Source organism: Vicugna pacos, chromosome 33, assembly GCF_048564905.1.
Source record: "Vicugna pacos chromosome 33, VicPac4, whole genome shotgun sequence".
In the NCBI taxonomy this organism is placed as follows: Eukaryota; Metazoa; Chordata; class Mammalia; order Artiodactyla; family Camelidae; genus Vicugna; species Vicugna pacos.
The window spans coordinates 17,820,607-17,840,018 of record NC_133019.1 but is presented as its reverse complement, the minus strand read 5'-3'; the positions used below and the strand labels follow the sequence as shown (position 1 = coordinate 17,840,018).

Here is a 19,412-nt window from a genome sequence, read left to right as displayed (position 1 = left end):
AGGGAAAAAAATGTATTCAATTTTCCCAACTCTGATTGTGGATGTTAAAATTTCTTCTTGTATTTATTTATATGCTTTCAGGCTGTTATCAGGTGAATAAAGATTTAGAACTGTTTTACCTTTCCAGTGAATATTTCCTTGTTTCATTAAGTAACAATTTAATTGTACATATAATTCTAAATTAACTGTTATTCCCTCAGTATTTGGAAGATACTAGTTTTCTTCTGGAATCTGCTACTGCTGAGAAGTCTGCTATCAATTTAACTCATTCCCCTGAGGTAATATGCCTTTTCTCCCCGCTTTCCTTCAAGTTTTTTGGTTGTTTTTTGTGTTGTTTCGTTTTTGGTGTTCTCCAGATTTGCTTTTATTTATCTTGCTCAGGATTCAGTAAGCGTCCTGATTCTGAAGACTCATGCTTTTCTTAAATTCTGGAAGATTACTACCCACTGTCTCCTTCCCATTCAGCAATTCTTGTTAGATACACGCTGCGTATTTTATTCTCTAATCCATGCCTACTCTTCGTATTTTCTATCTCGTTACCTGTCTGAGCAACATTCCTCCAATCATTAATTTTCTGCAGATGTTTTTAACATTTTACCTGTCCCCTAGTTTAAAATTTCAGTGATTATGTATCTTAATTTCTAGAAATCCATTTTTGTTTTTTAAAAAAATGTTTAAAAATGCTACATTATTTTATACTTCCCATTGAATCCTTTCATTCCTATGTTTATTTTATGTCACTATAAAACTATCTACTATTTTCAATTCATTATGGCTTGTTTCTTTATGGAGTTTGTAATGGTGGAGAGAAAGTCATGTCCCTAGCCCACTCCCCAGTGTGGGACTCCTGCAAGCCCTGAGCTGTACATGTGTCCCTACAGAGTTTTTTCAGGTTTGCTCCTACCAGACTACTAGAAATTTAATTTAATTGTCCTAGACCAAATTTTACATTAACTTCCTCACTTAACATTCTATTACCACTTCAGACCCCATGGCCACACCCTAGAGAAGTTAACAGACTCAAGAGAGCCTGCTCAGGTACTGATGATCTGTTTACTAAACCATATATGGCTGCGATGCCCTTCCTGTGCCATCTCTCACTGGCAAAGAAGAACAAAGGAAAGAACATGAACACTAATTATACACCAGACTGTAAGTTAAAGCATTCAAACTACAGAAAGAGTGTTTTCAAACATAGGACCTGCTAGGCACGTAAATAAACATCAAGCATGTAGGTGTGCAAAATTTCTTAAATTATGGATTAATCAAATACTGGAATTAAATGAAGGTAGGGTTTTTCCCCTTTCCTTTAAGAAGTAATTTATCCAAATTTTCAGTATCAGCATTATTTCAAGGTATACTCTGTAGAAAAGGACCTTTTAAGCAAAATAATCCATATTAAAGTCTTAAGTTTAATAAGAGAGCTCTGCTGACATAAAAGAATAAACACATCATAGGCCAACAATATGCAAAACCAGGTTTTTACACAAATTAATTAACCCTTTAAAATCTCCCACAAACCTAACTGATATATGTGAACTGCGGGGAAGTGAGGAGCCTAACAAAAAGCCTTTGCAAATAAGGATACGGTTGGCCTCTAAAACAAACTTAAAAAAATGTACATTTTCAGCCAGTGTTCTCTCTTAAAATTCAAGCAGCACCATAAATTGCCTCCATATTTCTGGAAAGTAAGTTGTCAGTATATAACAAAAGCAACAAAGCTTTTTTGAACAGGAAACTTCTGAAATATACTCCAAAGAAATAAATAAAGTAATCTGTACCAAAATATTCTCAGCAGCACCAAGATATTATAACAGCCAATGATCAAAATCAAAATCACAATTAATGCTGAAACTATGTGACAAAGAAATGGACAAACTGTGTCAACATTTACATGAGGATAAGTGAAAAGGCAGAACACGTAGCCACCCATTATAACTAAGGAAAAAAACAGGTATCCTTACAAAGGATATCTGGATATACAGAACTGAGCACTTAATACTAATTGGGGGCTTATTTTTGTTAAGTTACTAATTTTAAAGATCAGATGAGAAATTTAAAAATGTATTTCCCTAAACTGCTTATGTATCAGTTTGTTCATAAGGCAGCATGATATACATAAGAATTTAAATTTTTCAGGATGAAGCTGTGCATAAATATAGTTAAAAACCTAAGTTGTTAGCCAATTTAGTGTTATTAAAAAATATTTATATCACGATAATATGTAACCTCAGTGGTACATTTCTAGTCCTCCTATGATTGTTATTAGCATATTATTTTTTGAAAATGGCATCTGTTAGGAGTAGAATGGACAACTTCATAAAATGTCACAGGAAAAGCCGAGGTGCCTAGATACATGTGGCTGTACCTCTCACTGGTTCGTGTTTAAAACTAACTTTGTCTTTCAATGTCTTCCTTTACTTCTTCTCTAACAAAATGATTATATCCACCTAATCCATTGTCAGAGCATAATAAAAATCAACTCTTCTCCCCACCACCCTCATAACAAGTAACTTATTGAAGAAATTTACTCCTTCCTCCCTACTCTCCCTAAATTTCGTAAAGTGGTCTTACCCCACCTCTTTTCCACAGACTCCCTCAAAAGCAAAGGACAATCATGGCAAGCAGTATTAAGAGATGCTGCCAGCTTCTCCCATCTCCCATTTCCAGAAAATTACACACATGAATATGTACTCAAACACAGCACCACATTTTAGAGACAAAACATTCATACAAACATTCTCTTTTTTTGTCCTTTAATGCTGAAGGTGACCCTTAAACAGCCTCCTCTCCACATTATTCAATGGAAAAACAGCCTCATGTTTAACACCTTGAGCTCTATTCAGTCAGCGGCCCAGCAGACCTTCCCCACCTGTCAGTGTTAAAACAGGTGCTAAGTCTGTCCATACGGGACCTACACTGATGCTTCAATAATTTATACCAGGCTGCCTAACTTTACTCTTCTGATACTCTTCCTCAAGCCTAATTGTAATTCTTTTCCTGTCTTTTGAGACACCATCTCTGAACAGAACTGGGGTCTCTCCACAGACCAAAAAATTACAAAAGACTCTCTGCCAACGTACTGGGGGACTGGGAAGCAGGTAACAAAGAGAAGCATAAACTGAGTAAGGTAATTCTGACGATCAAATTAACACACTAACAGCATCTACTAAAAAAGGTCTTAATCTTTTTTTTTTTTTTTTTTGGCACCATGGGCCCCTCTGGTAAAGCCTATGAACCCTTTCCTAGGAAAGAATTTTTAAAAGCACACACACACACACAAAAATACACAGTATTCACATAAAGAACCAGTTATACTGGATTACAGTCATCTAAATATAAAAAGCACAAATTTATGATACAGTAATATATATGCTTTTTAATTAATCTTTAAAAACAGTATCTCCCAGTATATCTAATAGTTAAACTTTGAAGTAATGATGGGTTTTGAGTGTCATTTGAGATCTGCAACAGTAACACATCATGAAAATATCTGTGATTTCTATTAGAAACAGTCTCTGCTACTGGGCCCCACATTTATAACGGACAAAAATGTGTAAATAAAGATGTAACTTTTTTCCCTATTCAAGTTCACAGATTGTTTTAAAACCCAAATACACAAAGAACTATGCTTATTATATTTTTTAGCTCATTGTTAAATACTTAATAGCAATAATAATGTACTTTTGCTTATTTAATGACATGTGATTCCCTAAGTGAAGCAAAAAAGACAAGAATTTTTAGCTCTGTTTTGTAAAAAAAAAAAAAAAAAAAATGAAGACCAAAAGCAAGCACACGGGTAGTAAATGGAAGTATCTGTACAATGCTCACTCTTCAGCCACTTTACCTACATTATCTAATACTCCTCCTAACTGCCCTTCCTCCCTCTGCCCAAGGTAAGCAGCACAATCCCTCTTCTTCCAACAAGGAAACTGAGATTCAGGTGATGGACTTGCCCCAAGTACTAGGGCTGGTGTTAGAGGTCCTTTCGTGTCTCAGTCCCATGCTCTTCCGGGTACCCTATTCTGCCTTTTTCTGACATCATTTTACACAAGCTCACCCCAATTACCAGAGCTTTTCAAGAAGTTAAAGCTCTTCCTCTGTTGTCTTCAGGTCAAAAAAACCACCTTTGAAGATGCTGTTAAGTGCACATTAACACTGGTACAATCACCCCTGTAAGTTAATTTCCTGTAAGAGTGATGAGCAGTTCTAAATAAGGTATTAAGTACTTGCTTACATAAGAACTGACTTTTGTTCAAGGAAATAAAATATTCAACATTTTTCAGCAATATATACATGCTACTGAAAATGCAAAGCAAATCTCTAGAAACTTAAAAACAAATATAAAGCAGAAAGCAATGTTTCACGCTGCATTTAAATTCTTTTCTAAAAGAATTTTGTAAATTTAAAAGAAACACCATACCTGTATTGTTTCCTAAGAGAGTTAAAAAAAAGACAAATAAAACATCACCACTTACAAAAATTAATTTTAAATGCTAAAAGGTAAGAAAGCTAATTCAATCTACATTTAACGAAACATCAAAAATTCATACAATAAATGTTTAAAAATGAAAAATCAAACACAGGTTCATGTGAGTCACCTAGGTAGCAGGAAAGAAAAAAAAAAAAAAACCTCAAACTGACCTGAGGAATTCTCACAATTCTACACTTTTTATGTCTTGAAACACCAGATATTACTGTATCTTATTTTCAAAACATAATAAAGTCAAAATGTTTCTTAAATATCTAAAATTAGACAATATTCTCTCATGCAGACACTAAGGCTATATGGCAATTCTATCATTAAGCTTCTAACCTCTGAAATATTCAATTCCCCTTTTGAGAAATCGGAACGGTGCCCGCCTTACAGGAGGGCCTCAGATGTTTGTTGACTTTGTTGGTGAATTAAGCTTACATATAATATTCACTTGAATTTTGCTGTTAATTATCATCAAGGGCAACATTCTGCTGATGTTTTATGTTGTAAAATGAGCAAACTAATATGCAATAGGCTACAAGAGACAATAACCATGAACCTGAAAAAAAACAAACTCCTCCCCAGTAGGTCTCCCAAATTCAGGGAGGCCTTTATGACCTTTACTTAAGACTCCTTCAATCTCATTTAATTTGACAGTCAAATTAAATTTAAAGGCTAGAAAAGCTGACACATTTAATAATAATGATAATTATCATGCTGCTTGCTAATTAAATGAAAATACTAAGCACTTAGGGTAAACAGTCATCCCCTGGTATCCACAGGAGACTGCTTCCAGGACGCCCCCTGTAGATACCACAATCTGTGGATGCTCAAGTCCCTTACATAAAATGGCACACAGACACACACACACACACACACACACACACACACACACACACACACACACACTGTATCTGCATATAACCTACATACATCCCCCATATACTTTAAGTCATCTCCAGATTACTTATAATTTAGTGTAAATAAATGCTATGTAAATAACTGTAAAAACAATGTAAATGGTATATAAATAGTTGCCAGCATGTGACAAATTCAAGTTTCACTTTTTGGAACTTTCTGGAATTCTTCTCCTCAAATATTTTCAAGGTTGTCGGTACCCACAGATGAGGAGTGTCAACTGTACGACCAACTCCGCTTAATAACCAAACTAGGGTTTTTTACAGTTTTTCTAAACCTAGGGTCTAGAAACAGCTTAAATATCAAGAGTTCTCATAATGGCTAATAAAGTTTAATCCGTTCCACACACTCACTAAAAGCCAAAGGGTGATCAGAAGCAATTAACCACGGCTGAGATTTCCTGTTTCCATTCTCCCTTTTACTGAGGGTCCTTCCATTACACTTGTACTCAATTTATTCTGAGTACTACCAGGATTTTTGGTTACAAACACCTAGTCTGGTTAACTTATCAAAATGTTATTAGTTAATTCACAGAAACAGTTTTTTTTTAAGTACAGAACAAGAAACAACCAGAATTCACATCACAGATCGTGCTTAGAACACTGTTGCACTGACCGTAAACTCCAGTTCACACACACACGAGCTTAAGAACGTAACATAACACAATTTATGGTACACAAAATGGCACATCTGTATTCCTGTTAAAGTGTGAACTTGTCATCTTAACAAATGAAGAGAATATCTAGCATATGATCATAAATGCGTGAATGGATGAATCATCCCTTTAAAGCAGGGGTCAGCTAACTTTTTCTGTAAAGGGCTAGGTTAAGTAAACTTTCTAGGTTTTGCCGGCCGCCGGCCATAGTCTCTGTTGCAACTCTTGTTGCAGCTCAACAGCAACCACAGATAATATGTAAACAAATGAGCTATCATGTGTTCAAATAAAACTTTATTTACAAAAACAGGTAGTAGGCTGGATTTGGGCTACAAACCAGATTGCTGACCTCTACTCCAAATGGTTAACAGTAAAGAGCGTATCATTTTCAAATAAATCAAGTTTACTAGAACTCAAAAGTTTCTTATTTCTATGTATATAAACGGTGTAGAAAAGTAGAAAAGAATCTATTCCTATGCATTAGATCACTTGATGTTAAAAAAAAAGTCCAGTTACCTTATATATATATAACCAGCCTCTATAAAAGGTAATTTAGAATTCTGCCAAAAGGTAATTGATATTACAAAGAAAAAAAAATACAAAACTTTGTGAATTTTCAAGGATTTCTATACATACTGGTTATTCAAATAAAAAAAAAGAATTTGACACAACATTGTAAAATGACTATAACTCAAAAAAAAAAAAAAAGGTTTTTTTTTAAAAAAGGAAACTAGATAACTCCTACATGAATTACCCCCTCTCTTCCAGGAAGCTTGAAGCTAGGATTCATTATTAAATGGAATCAAGACATAAAGAAGTGAATCGTATGGACCACATTTCCTTTCCAAACAGTCCCCAGGTACAAAGCTTCACATATCATATGGATATTTCACTACTCAAAATCATAAACCCTTTTTTAAAAGACATCATTTTTCAGTGTCAATTATATACCACATCCTACGAACAAAAAGTGAATTTTACCTTCAATCGTTAATCAAAAAATTTTGCATTATGTACATAAACACTTTTGAGATTACAGGAAATTCCATTTTTATTTCATTCAAATGATGAAAATCGTAGAACTATTACCCAATACTCAACACAGTAATAAATCCCCTTTCAATGTTTGTTACAAAATAACCTTATTTTTATAGAAAATAAGAGAGATAAAGTATATGATAGCCTTGTATACATACTGGCATTTTCTATATACTACAAGGAATGGCTAACAGCAATTACCTCTGAAAATAGGACTGGGAATGAGGCTGGTGGGGAGGCGGCTCTGGGAAGGGAGGCGGACTTTTACTTTTCCCTTAACATCTTCAAAGTTTTTTAACTTTGTCATGAAGTGTATTACTTTTATTAAAGTTTTAAAAAATGATTTAAAACATATGTTCCATATAAATTAACACTGGAAAAGAAAATACACCAAGGACTAATATGAACAGGAAAGGCAGGATTTTACTGAAAGAGGCTAGAAACTGAGGAACACTCGGGGGTCAGACTGGCCACTTCTGCCACCCAACAGGTGAGCATATACTTACTGCAAACGTTAGGAAAGTTCCTCTGAAGGGCTTTTAACGGGTTTAAAATAACCTTGTAAAAGTGGAGTCTACAGCAACCCAATCCAGTCCCACTGAATCGGGAACCCCAGGGGTTAATACCAGGGTAGTCAGAAGTGCCCCCTTGCTCTTGCTCTGCAGGAGGTCCAAGCCACCCGAGAAACGGTGACTTCCTTGACTTTCCAGATTTACAGCAGCAGCATGAAATTATGATAACCATACCCTACCAAGTAAGTTCACCAACATAGCTATCTTCACAGTCTTAACAGAACACATTTTTTTAGGCTTTGTTCTTTAGGAAATATTGGTTAAAATTTGCCATTTTTTCAAGTGTAAGTTAAAATACATAGTTAAAAATGGATGGAAAAAACAAGACTCCCATCATCATTCAAGATTTTAGACTCTGTTACATTAAACTACATATAGATTATATTAAAAAGGTTGAGAACTGAAATTGAGATAAAAATAAAGACTTCCATTTCAACAGCCTGCCAAAGATAAAAATAATAAAATTCAATTCTGCTCTTGGGAACAGTGAACCCAAAAAACAAAACAAAACAAAAAAAACCCTTCATCCCCTCCCTGAGACTACTGAGAGTTAGCAAGAAACAGAGAGAACAGCAGTCTGTCATTTCTCACCACAACAGGAAAAAGAACAACCAATTTAATTTTCAGTTAAGTAACACAAATGCCCAAAACAAAGAGCAGACTCAACATACTTTCCCCACGCCGAGGTTAATTACATTTAATTTCTGAGCCTCTCCGACATGCTCTTCCATGTTTGGGAGTATGGGAGTGAACAAAAACAGTGTATAATCCATAAGGGCAAGAATTTATAACACTGCTAAATGCCATAAATTTTGTCTCATTTAACTAAAAACTGTAAAGAACTCCAATGCATATCTATTCATTCCTTATTAATAATATATTAACTGTGTATTAAATCCCATTCTATATTAAAAAAGTGATTAAGCAAAAGAACAAAGTCAGTGCAATCCTTTTTACAGCATACCATTATCTCCAAAAGGAGTGCTGACTATATTTTGCCACGTTTGAGGTAATTATGAGTCTCTGGAAGATAAAGCCACTGGTGAAAGCAATGTAATCCTGAAAAAAAATTTTTTTTAAATGCAATCCTGAATATTAGCCTCTCTTCTCAAATCCAATAACACTGTTTTGGCAAGTAGATTAAGCCATTATTTATCCAGCAAAATGAACGGGACAATTGTTCATTCAGAGCTCCGTCCGAAATATAAAAGTGTTTAGTGTTCTCTAAAAAAAAAAAAAAATGGATGCTCCGTAAACAATAGGTTGCAATGTCTATGTCCAAGTACTCGTTTTTCATATTAACCCTTATTTTACGTTTTCACATGTACATCACGGCCGTCTTGGTGCCACAAAATCGCAACCGTATTTTAAAATTTACCTCTGATGAAGTTGACTTTTAACACATTTCCAACCTCATTAATAACCACTCCTTAAGGGGGGAAAAATACTAAATACATGATGTGAATGGTTAAAGAACCATACCACATCTGCATAGGAAGTGATGTGATCTATTCAAACTGGAATAATGTCCTGCCACCACCCACTCCTTTCAAAGTTAGCCTGGGAATTGAGTTCACAATCCTTTTAAAGAAAGGGGGGGGGGGCTGTAACGTACTCAACTTGTCTAGCGGGGTCGAAAATACTCAATCAGGCTGCCTCAGAGGAAGGCCGGAGAAAGTTGCGGGGCCCGAGGCCGCCTGCAGCAGCGGCAGCAGCAGGTAGAGCGGGGCGGCCCGACCGCCGCCCACGCCGCGCAGGTGCGGGTGGCGGGGAGCCGCTCACGCCCCCATCCCCGGACCGCAGCATCCCTTTGCCACCAGGGCGGAACGCACGCTCTCTAGTAATCCAACACCCTCACTTTCCAACTGGGAAGTAGCAGCAGCCCTCACAAATGCCCTCCCTGCAGGGCAAAACGGGCTGTTTCCCAGGCTCAAATCTGTATTCTCAAACTACCCAGAAGGGACGCGCCGGGCCGAGCCCCGGGCCGCGCCCGAGCCGCGGGAACCCAGCAGAGCCGGGGCGCCGGGGGTCCGGGGGTCCGGGCCGACGCGAGGAGGAGCGCGCGGCGGCGTGTGTGGCCCGGACGCGACTCGGGCCGAGCCTCGCGGCGCCCGCCCCGGGAGCGGCCCGGCCGGCAGGGGCCGTCAGAGCGAAGGCGCCGCGGCCCGTGGGGCGCGAGCTGAGGCGCGCGAGGCCCTCGCGGCGCGGCCGCCGGGCAGCACGCGGCCCCGCAACTTCTCGCCGCCACCTCAGCGGCTCCGGCGGGGCCCGGGAGTGGGGGAAGGGAGGGCGCCGGCGGCTTACCCCGGGAGCGGGAGGCTCCTTCCCGCCGGGGCTGCGGCCGGGCTGCGGCGCGGCGGCGCCGGGCGTCGCGGCTGCGGCAGGGAGAAGGAGGCGGTGGAAGAGAGCGCTGGGCTGCCGGAGCAGAGAGGCGCCGCCGCCGCCACCGCAGACAGCTCCGCAATATGGCCGCCCGGCGGCTCCTGGGGGGAAAGGCGGGGCTGCCCTGCGCCCCCCGCCTCCCCCTGCCGGCCGGCCGGCCTCGCGCCGCGGCCCGAGAGCCAGCGCCGCCGCCGCCGCCGCCGCCGCAGCCGCCGCCAGGGCCTCCCGCGCCCCGCCCCCGCCCCGCCCCGCGGGCTCGCGGCCGCCCGCCGCGTGGGGCGTCGCCTGGGGTCGCCGTCCGGGGAGGGGACGAGCCAGGGCGGGCTGCGGCCCCGCGGCCCCGAGGGAACGCGGGCGATCGCGGAGGCGGGGGACTCCTTCCGGGGAGGACGGCGCTTGGGCGAAGCCCGCGGTGAAGGGAAGCGGAGCCGCCCAGCCCGCGGCCGGGAGCGTGCCCGGGGCCTCCCCTCAAGGGTGGAAACTTGAAACTCCCGCTGCTGCCAGAAAACTCACCCAAGGCGTTGCCGTCGCCCCCAAGGAGGAATTCTTCCCACAGGGAATGCACCAGCCGATCGAGCGTGTTACTTGGCTGTTCAGCTTGAAAATCCTGGAGCAGGAGAGAGAGAAACGGGCCTGCCTTAGGGGGATTTACATATGTAATAAAGAGCTTTACGTCATTTTGGCAGGTTTTTCCCATCTAGAAAAACTTCCTTATTCAGGGGCAAGGTTTAACCGCCCTCCCAAAACCTCGATGAATGTGGCCCCCAGTCGAGAGTGCGAATTTTTATCCGGGCAAGGATATTTGATAAATTTGTGTTATCTCTGACATTCTTTGGCAGTGGGAAGGAGTCGGTTAAGGAGAAAATACTGGAACTCGGACCCCAAAGGGCAGCCAAACCAAAATTATCCTAGACTTCATGAAAGTGAGACATTTGATCATGGTCTGACTCTTAGCCCATTCAGTTTTCTTAGTGCCTGGGACTTCTAGTGTTACCTACTCCATACTCCCTCTCCTCTCACGTTTTCTGCCGGGATTCGAAGAGCAAAACTGGCCGTGAGTGTAGCATTAGCAAGTGCACAAAATCAGATCAGCGTAGCGTGTCCTGTTTGCGGTGCTTTGTATAGTTTACTTTTTATGAATAAACTTTAGATTCAAATAAAACCTCAGGAGTGTACTTAACTTTTGTAGAACAAATAATTCATATCCTTCCTGCCTTCGCATTTGCCTTCCCTGAGACAGTAGGTTTTCTTTCAGGAACACTCTCTCCTGGTCACTTTCACTAAATGTACCCTCCAGTGAGTTTCCACCATTGCCCTTTGAGACCTCTCTGAACAATTAAAAGCCCCAAGAATTAAACTGAAAGGCCTTTAGAGTGCAAATTCCTCAAGGATGGGAGCCAGGTGTGTGCTTTTTTTTTTTTTTAATTAACTAAAAGATTACTCCCTGAACTTCTCCGTGGGGTGCAAGAATTATTCAGGTAATTGTTCAGCCTTCCACAGCAAGCTGCATGCATAAAGATAGTCAAAGTATTGTAAATTCTTAGTACACTAATCAAACAAAATTATATAACTAACACACTTTTGCAACAGAAAATGAAGCGTTCACTATCTTTTGTCACATGCCAGGCACTGGTGTGAAATGTTTTACATGACTGTCTCTTTTAATAATTAGAACAACCTTAAGTTTGCAGTAAATATTATTATTAACCTTTTTTTTTAAAAGCCAGTGAATAAAGAGGGCCCGCAAGGAGTTAAGTAATTTGCTCAATGTAACACAGCTAAGAAGTAGCAGAGCTATGACCAAATCCAGTAATGTTTGACTCCAAAGTCTTGATTTTATCCTATACTTTTTGACAGCAACCAGACCAGAAATTGTACCAGTTCCATCAGCTATCATATTGATAAATATTTAAGTAAAAGATAATATTCAGTGCTGGTGAGATAAAAGGGTGCTACCAGACATTGTGAGTGGGAGTGTAAACTGAAACAACTTGTGTGGAAACAGTTTGGCCCTGTGATTCAACCTATAAAAATGTTCATGCTCTTGGAACCCAGAATCCCGTATCTGGGATTCTTTCTGAATGAAATAATCTGAAATTGAGCAAAAGTTTTATTCATGAACTGTATGTTACAATGTTATTTAGGAGAAGCACAAGTAAAAATTACAGAAATTAAATGCCTTAAAGTAACTATATCTGCAGTATTTTAGGTAACAATTTTAAATGTGTCATGTATATAATATCATGGCAAGTTTTTTTTTTGATAGTATTAAGTGGGGGGAAAAAAACCCACAAGTTATGAAACTAACTATGCAGTATGATCGCAACTATGTTTAAAAAACAAAAACAAAAACTATAAGGTGTTAGAAAAAAGAAAGCTTGAAATATGCACAGAGGGAAGACCATGTGAAGACCCACGAAGAACTTCGTCTTCAAGCCAAGGAAGCCTGAGGCCACCAGGAGCTGGGAGTGAGGCCTGGGACAGATTCTCCCCAACAGCCTTCAGAGGAAACCAGTCTTCCAGCATCTTGATTTCTTACCCTAGTCTCCACAATGGCAAGACAATAAAGTTCTGTTGTTTTAAGCCAAAAAGAAAAAAAAAAAAAAGGAAAAGAAAGACTGAAACCCAGAGTTATCTTCAGATGTGTTTCTTTGGGCATTCCCACCCCCACCCCATTATTCTATTCTTCAATATTTTCTTTATTACTTTTGCAGATTAAAAAAAATTAATTGAAAATTTTCTTTCTCAAATGAGAATTGAAATTCTCATTTCTGGAATTTAAGGGGTAACATTTCTGACTTTAAGGGGTAAAAATCACACACATTTGCTAAAACTACTTTTTAAAGAAAAATCTTATATTCTCAGTAGTTACAAAAATATTTTTTATATAGTGCATAGTATGCATTAAAAAAAGAAAGACAAAACCAATTTACTACAATCTGCTGTGAAGCCTTCCATGCTAGAATTCCACTCTACCCCACCACAATATATTGGCTAACTCTGAATTCTGGAATTCCAACGATAGTTAGTTAGAAAGCATGTCTCACTAGCACAAGAAAAACAAGAGTCTTTCTTGAAAATGAAAAAAAAATCCATTTTTGCAAGTATGGTTTATAAATAAAAGGGTTTTTGTTTGTTTGTTTTTAATCTAGAATTAACCCTGAGTTCCAGCCCTTTGCTAGTTTGAATAAGACTTGGTCTCTGCCCCGAGGATTCAGTAATAGGGAAGAAAAACAAACAGTGCTGGGTAATATGCACCATAATAAAGATACACATAATGTCAGGGGAGACAGAAAAGAGGGTAATTAACTCTGCCCAGAGAAAAGAAAGCAGGGTGGGATGGGGGGAGAATAGAGGAATGAGTAGAAGTTTCCTGAGAGGAGCCAGTAAGGGGAAAGGCAATCAGCTGGGAAGACAGAGTAGCAAGATGGGCTTGAGTTAGACATACGGATGTTTATAACCAGAGATTTCAGAAAGTTGAGTTGAGATCCATTTGGGAAATTCAGAATTTGTCCTTCATCCTCGAGGAAATAGAGTCCGTAAGGGGTATTAAGAAGAGGAATCATGGGATGCGATTTCTGTTAGTGAAGTAACTGGCAGCCACGTGCATTGCGCGGCAGAGAGGTTCAGCGACAGTGACAGTGGGTGGTTAAGATCACGAGGGACACCTAATGTAGACAGTTTTGCTGGAAAGGCCCAAGCACAAGAGGATGAGGGTCTGAACTTGGGAGGGTGGGAAGGTGAAAAAGAGGAAGTAGAATCTTTGAGAAGATTTGAGGAGTAAGAGAAACGGAGATGTGACAATGTTTTCCGGGTTTCTGATGGGTACCATTAAGATATATAGGGATCATAAATGAGGTAGAACTGAGAGATCAAGATGATTAGGCAGGTTGGGAAGACGCTGACTTCTAAGTGTCTGCAGGCAATCTAGCATTCAGTAACTGGAAATATATGAGCTGTAAGACATATAGCAAATGAGACATCCAATAAATGCTTGTTAAATAAATGAGCATAGATCACATGCTAAAACAGGCCTTTCATTTCCAACTATTTCTTTGGAAAATATAGTTTCGTTCAAGCCAAGGATTTAACTACAGTATCAGATATGAAATTAATCTGAAATATCACAGTATGCTAAAATATTTCTCCATCAAAAAATTTTAGTCACTATTTTTCAAAAAGCTACAACCGTGTGAAATCACTATTTTTAAAACCTATACATATAAAAGATGCAAACAAGAATCTTCTGTTACAAATGGTGATGTTTCATATAGGTCACACTGTCTTGCATACTTAAGTACATATTCACAATGTGTTCACCAGTATGATAGCCCTCAGTAAAAACAGGCAAAGTAAATAAAGTTATCTTATCATCTGCTTTGTATGCCTAGTAAGCCATTCAAATTTCATTGCTGATATAAGCTATAAAATTTCAGTACAGTCAATAGAGATTTGATAGCCAATGAATCTAAACTTAGAGTCAAGAAACCGCAGGTCTATCCCTACCTTTATTTTCTCCCTATCTAAGATCAAATTACATAAGTACATAATTCATAATGTGTTCGCAGATATGAGCATATAGTCTTCAACAAAGACAAGGTAAAAGCTGTGGCTTAATCCTCTCTGCTTAGGTAATAAAGCCAATTTCGTTCATGATAAACAAAAGTAACATTTCAGAAGTAGGCAATAAACGGAGTGGAAAGAATCCAAATGGAGACATCTATAACCTTGGCTTTATTCCCAATTCCTACCAACAAGTTGCTGAGTGACCGTGAAAGATCCAATGGACTAGTCTATAATTTACTTGCAAACAACGTTAAAAGATTGTTTTAAGACACTGTAGATTTTCAAGACTAGAAGAGGACCGCAAAGAGCACTGAATCCCCTCCCCAGTTTTACTGTGAAATGGGCATCTGTGGAGTGGCTTCCTTCCACCACCTGTGTGAGACTCCAGGAATTTTTTTTTTTAATGGACTTTCAGTTTTCTCATGTGTTACATAAGGGAGCTGAACTAGACAGCCCATCTGTAAGCTTTCTTCAGGCTCTAAAATTCTTCAACCCCGACTCTGATTCACATGTAAAATATTTGATTCTCATACATAACAATGTGTAACTTCTAGAATCCATTATGTATTTTATGACATATGCATAAAGCTTTTACGTAGGGGATCACTTACCACGATATTTCATGGTTTTTGACTCAAATATCCATTAGTTTATGTTCCAGTAAGCTTTGTACATTGTCAGACTGTCTGTGCCCTCATTACAGAGATATAAATAAATAGATAAGTGATAAATGTTCACCCTGAACTTTGCATAGAGTATTCTAGGCAGCTGTTTTCTAGCTTATAATGTATTCATTTTATTTTAATTTAGTTAAATCTATACAACAGAGCTGTTTACTGTCAAGGGAAGGTACCCAGCATTTTGCAGAGTGTCAAGATTTAAACTTTACTGTGGTAGTTTTAAAATATAACCACAAATGATTTGATACTCCTCTCTTCCAGAGACAGAGCCTAATTTCCCCCACCCATGAACATGGGCTGTACTTTAGTGACTTGCTTCTAACAAAAGAATAAAGTAGAACTGATGGTATGTGACTTCTGTGACTATATCATAAAAGGCACAGCAGCATTTTCCTGTCTGCTGTGGGATCACTTGCTTTGGGGCAAAAAGTGTCATGAGGATACTCAAGCAGCCTATGGAGCCTAAGAAGAGGCTCATGTGGTGAGACATGGAGGCTTCCTGCCAGGATGCTGTGAGGAAGTAAGGCCTTCTGCTTACAGCCTTGTGAGTGAGCCACTGTGGAAGTCAAGCCTTCAGATGACTGTCCATCCACTAGCGACATTCTGAGCCACCACTTGAGACAACCTGAACCAGAACCACCAGCTAAGCTGCTCCTAAATCCCTGCCGCATAGAAATTGAGAGATAATGTTTGCTCTTTAAGTCACTAAAGTTTGGCATAGTTTTTCACGTAACAAAAGATAATGATTGCATTTACTGATGGGGGATTTTTACTCGAATTAGGCCACTCCTTAATCTTAAAAAAAATGATTGAATTATGTAACACAGTCATACAGGTTTAGAACTGGACAGGGCTTCAAAGAAAAGTTTGCTTCTTATTTTGCAGAAACAGATGCTAAGACCTGCAGGGTTTGTTTTGCTCAGGTCTGGTGTGCTTCCATTCCTCCCTGTCTCAGCTAGAAATGCACGAGCCAACCGAATGCTTTCTTCTCTTTCACCCGCTTCATAGCCAACCAATTACTATTTCCTCCTGTTTCTTTTACCTCTTCTTGCCTCTGTGCCCTTTTTTTATATCTATACCAGTCCCCACCAGGCCACACAACAGTTACCTCTTCTGCACTCCCGCAGTGGCCCCCTAACTAGTCATCTCATATCTACTTGTGCCTCCTACAGTTAGTTCTCAGTACTGAATCCAGAGTTAACTTGTTGAAATACAGTTATGATTATCTCACTTCTTCTTCCCATCTCCCCACTCCCCCGAAACCCATTTGTTGACTTTCCATTGCGGGTCATTGGTTTGCACTTGTTCTCCAAGCTCAAGCCATTCTGGCCTTCTACAATTCCTAGAACACGCGCCTGCTCCCGCATCTAGGCTTCTGGGACCTTCATATGCGGTTCCCTCTGCCCCACGCACCTAGGTGACACCTAGTCATCCTTTGGATCTCAGTAATTATCAAGCCTGTGTGGCCACCCACTCTACCACCCTGGTACAATCTCCATGTAACTTTTCTTTGTAGTACTAAGTAGTAACTACAGGTGCATTGTTAACACATAGATTTGTTTTTTTTTAATTGATGTTTGTTCTTTCTTTTAGGCTACAAGTCAATAAATGTAGACACCATGTCAATTTCATTTTACTCTTGTGCCCTAGCACTTAGCACAGTGTCCAGTACATTATAAGGTGGCCAAAAAATATTTGTTGGATGAATGAAAGAAATCAACCAAGAAGTTAGCGTGGGAGTAAAATCTAGGCTTCCTGACTCCAAGTTTCATGTTTTTTACAACCTACTTGCTGCTCTCAATTTGATGCACTCAGCTCTGAGTAGCAATACAGTGACTAAGTGCAAAGAAAACCATTACCATTCCTCAAATATTGTTTTTGGCAACACTAATGATATATAATCTCTCGGCATACTTACTGTATTAAAATGACAAAGCTGTGACATGGACTTGTTTACTTTGTGACTTTACGACTTCTTTCCTGAAATACGAATGTGATGGTTAATTTCATGAGTCAGCTTGATACCTAGATGGCTGGTCAAAATTATTTCTGGGTGTGTCTGTGGGGATGTTTCTGGAAGAGGTTAGCATTTGATTCAGTAGACTGAGTGGAAAGATCTGTCTTCACCTATGTGGCTGAATCATCCAATCCACAGGGGAACCATCCAGCCATCCAATAGAACAAAAAGGGGAGAGAAGGCCAAATTCTCTTCCTTTTTTTGAGCTGGGACGTGCATGTTCTGCAACATCAGAGCTCCTGGTTCTCATGCCTAAAGATCCTAGGACTTTTCCTAGCAGCCCTCTGTGTGTGTGTGTGTGTGTGTGTGTGTGTGTGTGTGTATGTACAGCTCATTACATACATTGGATATTATTATAATGTAATATATGTTATTATGAGAATATTTCTATATATTAATGTCATTTATTGGTCAGAACTTAGTCATGTGACCAAGTGTAGCCACAAAAGAAGTTGGAAGCTATAATGTTTACTCTGGATAGCCATGTGCTTAGCTAAAAACTAAAAGTACTATCTTATATAAAAGAAGTAGCAAGGAGTATGCTAAATGTCTTAACCTGGATTTCCTGGAAAGCAGAGATTGAGGCCAAAGTGCATGTGCTCCTGTTTACCATGGAAGACAAAGCCAGGAGAGGAGTGAGAAGAGGAGGACTGAGGCAGGGAAGGAGAGGGAGCCAATGTCAGGGTCTTTACTGAGCTGGCTGGCACCTGGTATCAAGCTCAGCTGACCACGTGATTTTATAGGGCGGTCCTCTGAGAGGGGTGTGGACGACCACATCTCAGGAGAGTCTGTCCAGGAGAGAAAGAAGGAGAAATTCAACCATTGGCAGCTGACTCCTGTCAGTTGAGACTCACCCCGGCAGGCATTAACTTCCTTGCAATTCCAGCCCTTTGCCTGGGCGCGGTGCAGGTCCCATGGCTCTCCTGCGTCAGCATCCATGGGGGGCCTCAGCAAGGGAGTCAGTAGGTGTGTGCCTCACAGGACATCTGCGTGAAGCCAGAGGACACGCAGAGTTGGTACTGCAGCAGCAGCTGGGCCCAAACAGGAGGCCAAAGCCCTGGAGACAGGTGAGGCCTGCAGATCGCAAGGGGCACCTGGGAGATGTCTGATGCAGTGAACATCCAGCCGTCCCCCTGCCACGCTGCTCTCAACTGGGGTTAACCTCTCACTGACAAAGCCAGTGAGCTGCTGGCACTCCGTCCCAAACTGAGATACTTGTACAACTGATGGAAATAATGACAGCATTTAGCAACACCTGCCCTAGGCTGGGTAGTCTGCTAAGAGCTTCATATGTGCTATTTCACTGAATCCTCACAAGCCTAGATGGAAAGTACTATTCTTTTTTTTTTTTTCCTTTCTTTCCTTTTTTTTTCTCTCTTAATTTTATATATGAGGAACTGAATGAACATTTTTAAGGCCAGGATTTATACTCAGGAAATCATCCAACGCTTGTATGCTGCTCTGAGGCAGGGCATTAATGAGAAAGCTGTAAAAACACTGTGGGATTATAAGAAGATATTTTCAGGAAAGGAAACTTCCTGATCTTAAAGAATGTGTCAGTATCTCATGGGAAAAAAATGAATGATTTTTTCTTCTCTGGTTCCTACCCAGAAACTATCAGTGCCTTTAGTGGCAAGTCCACCTGCTAGTGATGACCCCTGAGGACGCTGTTCCTTGCCAGGCTGGCCCTTTTATTCATCCTTTTCTCCCAGAGAATCCGAATCTGAGCCTAATTTTCTCCTGGTATCATTCCTCGTTCCCCAGCCTGAGTTTTCTTCCGTCTTCAACTCTGAAAACAGTGTCATTGCTTTCTCCCTCCCTTCCTTGTCTCTGTGCCGGAAAATGACTCAGAAAAGTGTTTCTGAGGAATTTTACAGTTTTCAAAAGAAGAAAAGCATATAGGGAGTAAAAATACCATCAGCGAGAAATTTTAAACTTAGAAGCCAGCCTTAACAGCTTGATAGTTATACCATCTACTCATTTGTCCTTGGAATATAAACCTAACTAGGTCAGACTATCTAAGGTTCCTTCTTTTCTCTGGCCCTTCATTTTGGTAAAAATTGGACCTAGACAATCCAATTCCTTGACCTCTTATCTGCTCTCAGGA

At 40.1% G+C, this 19,412-nt stretch overlaps 1 protein-coding gene across 3 annotated transcripts in view; it reads right to left on the bottom strand.

Moving 5' to 3' along the window:
• The window catches only part of RDX (radixin), a 67,993-nt gene extending 57,332 nt beyond the window's left edge, over positions 1-10,661 (bottom strand). Inside the window, exon 1 of one of the 3 annotated variants that reach the window (XM_072954162.1) lies at positions 10,556-10,661. The gene's annotated coding sequence lies outside the window, so the exon portion shown is untranslated. Of the gene's footprint in view, positions 1-9,964; positions 10,163-10,555 lie in introns of those variants that run through there. The other 2 variants (XM_072954163.1, XM_072954161.1) reach the window with 2 other exon arrangements.
• Positions 10,662-19,412: the final 8,751 nt, after the last annotated feature.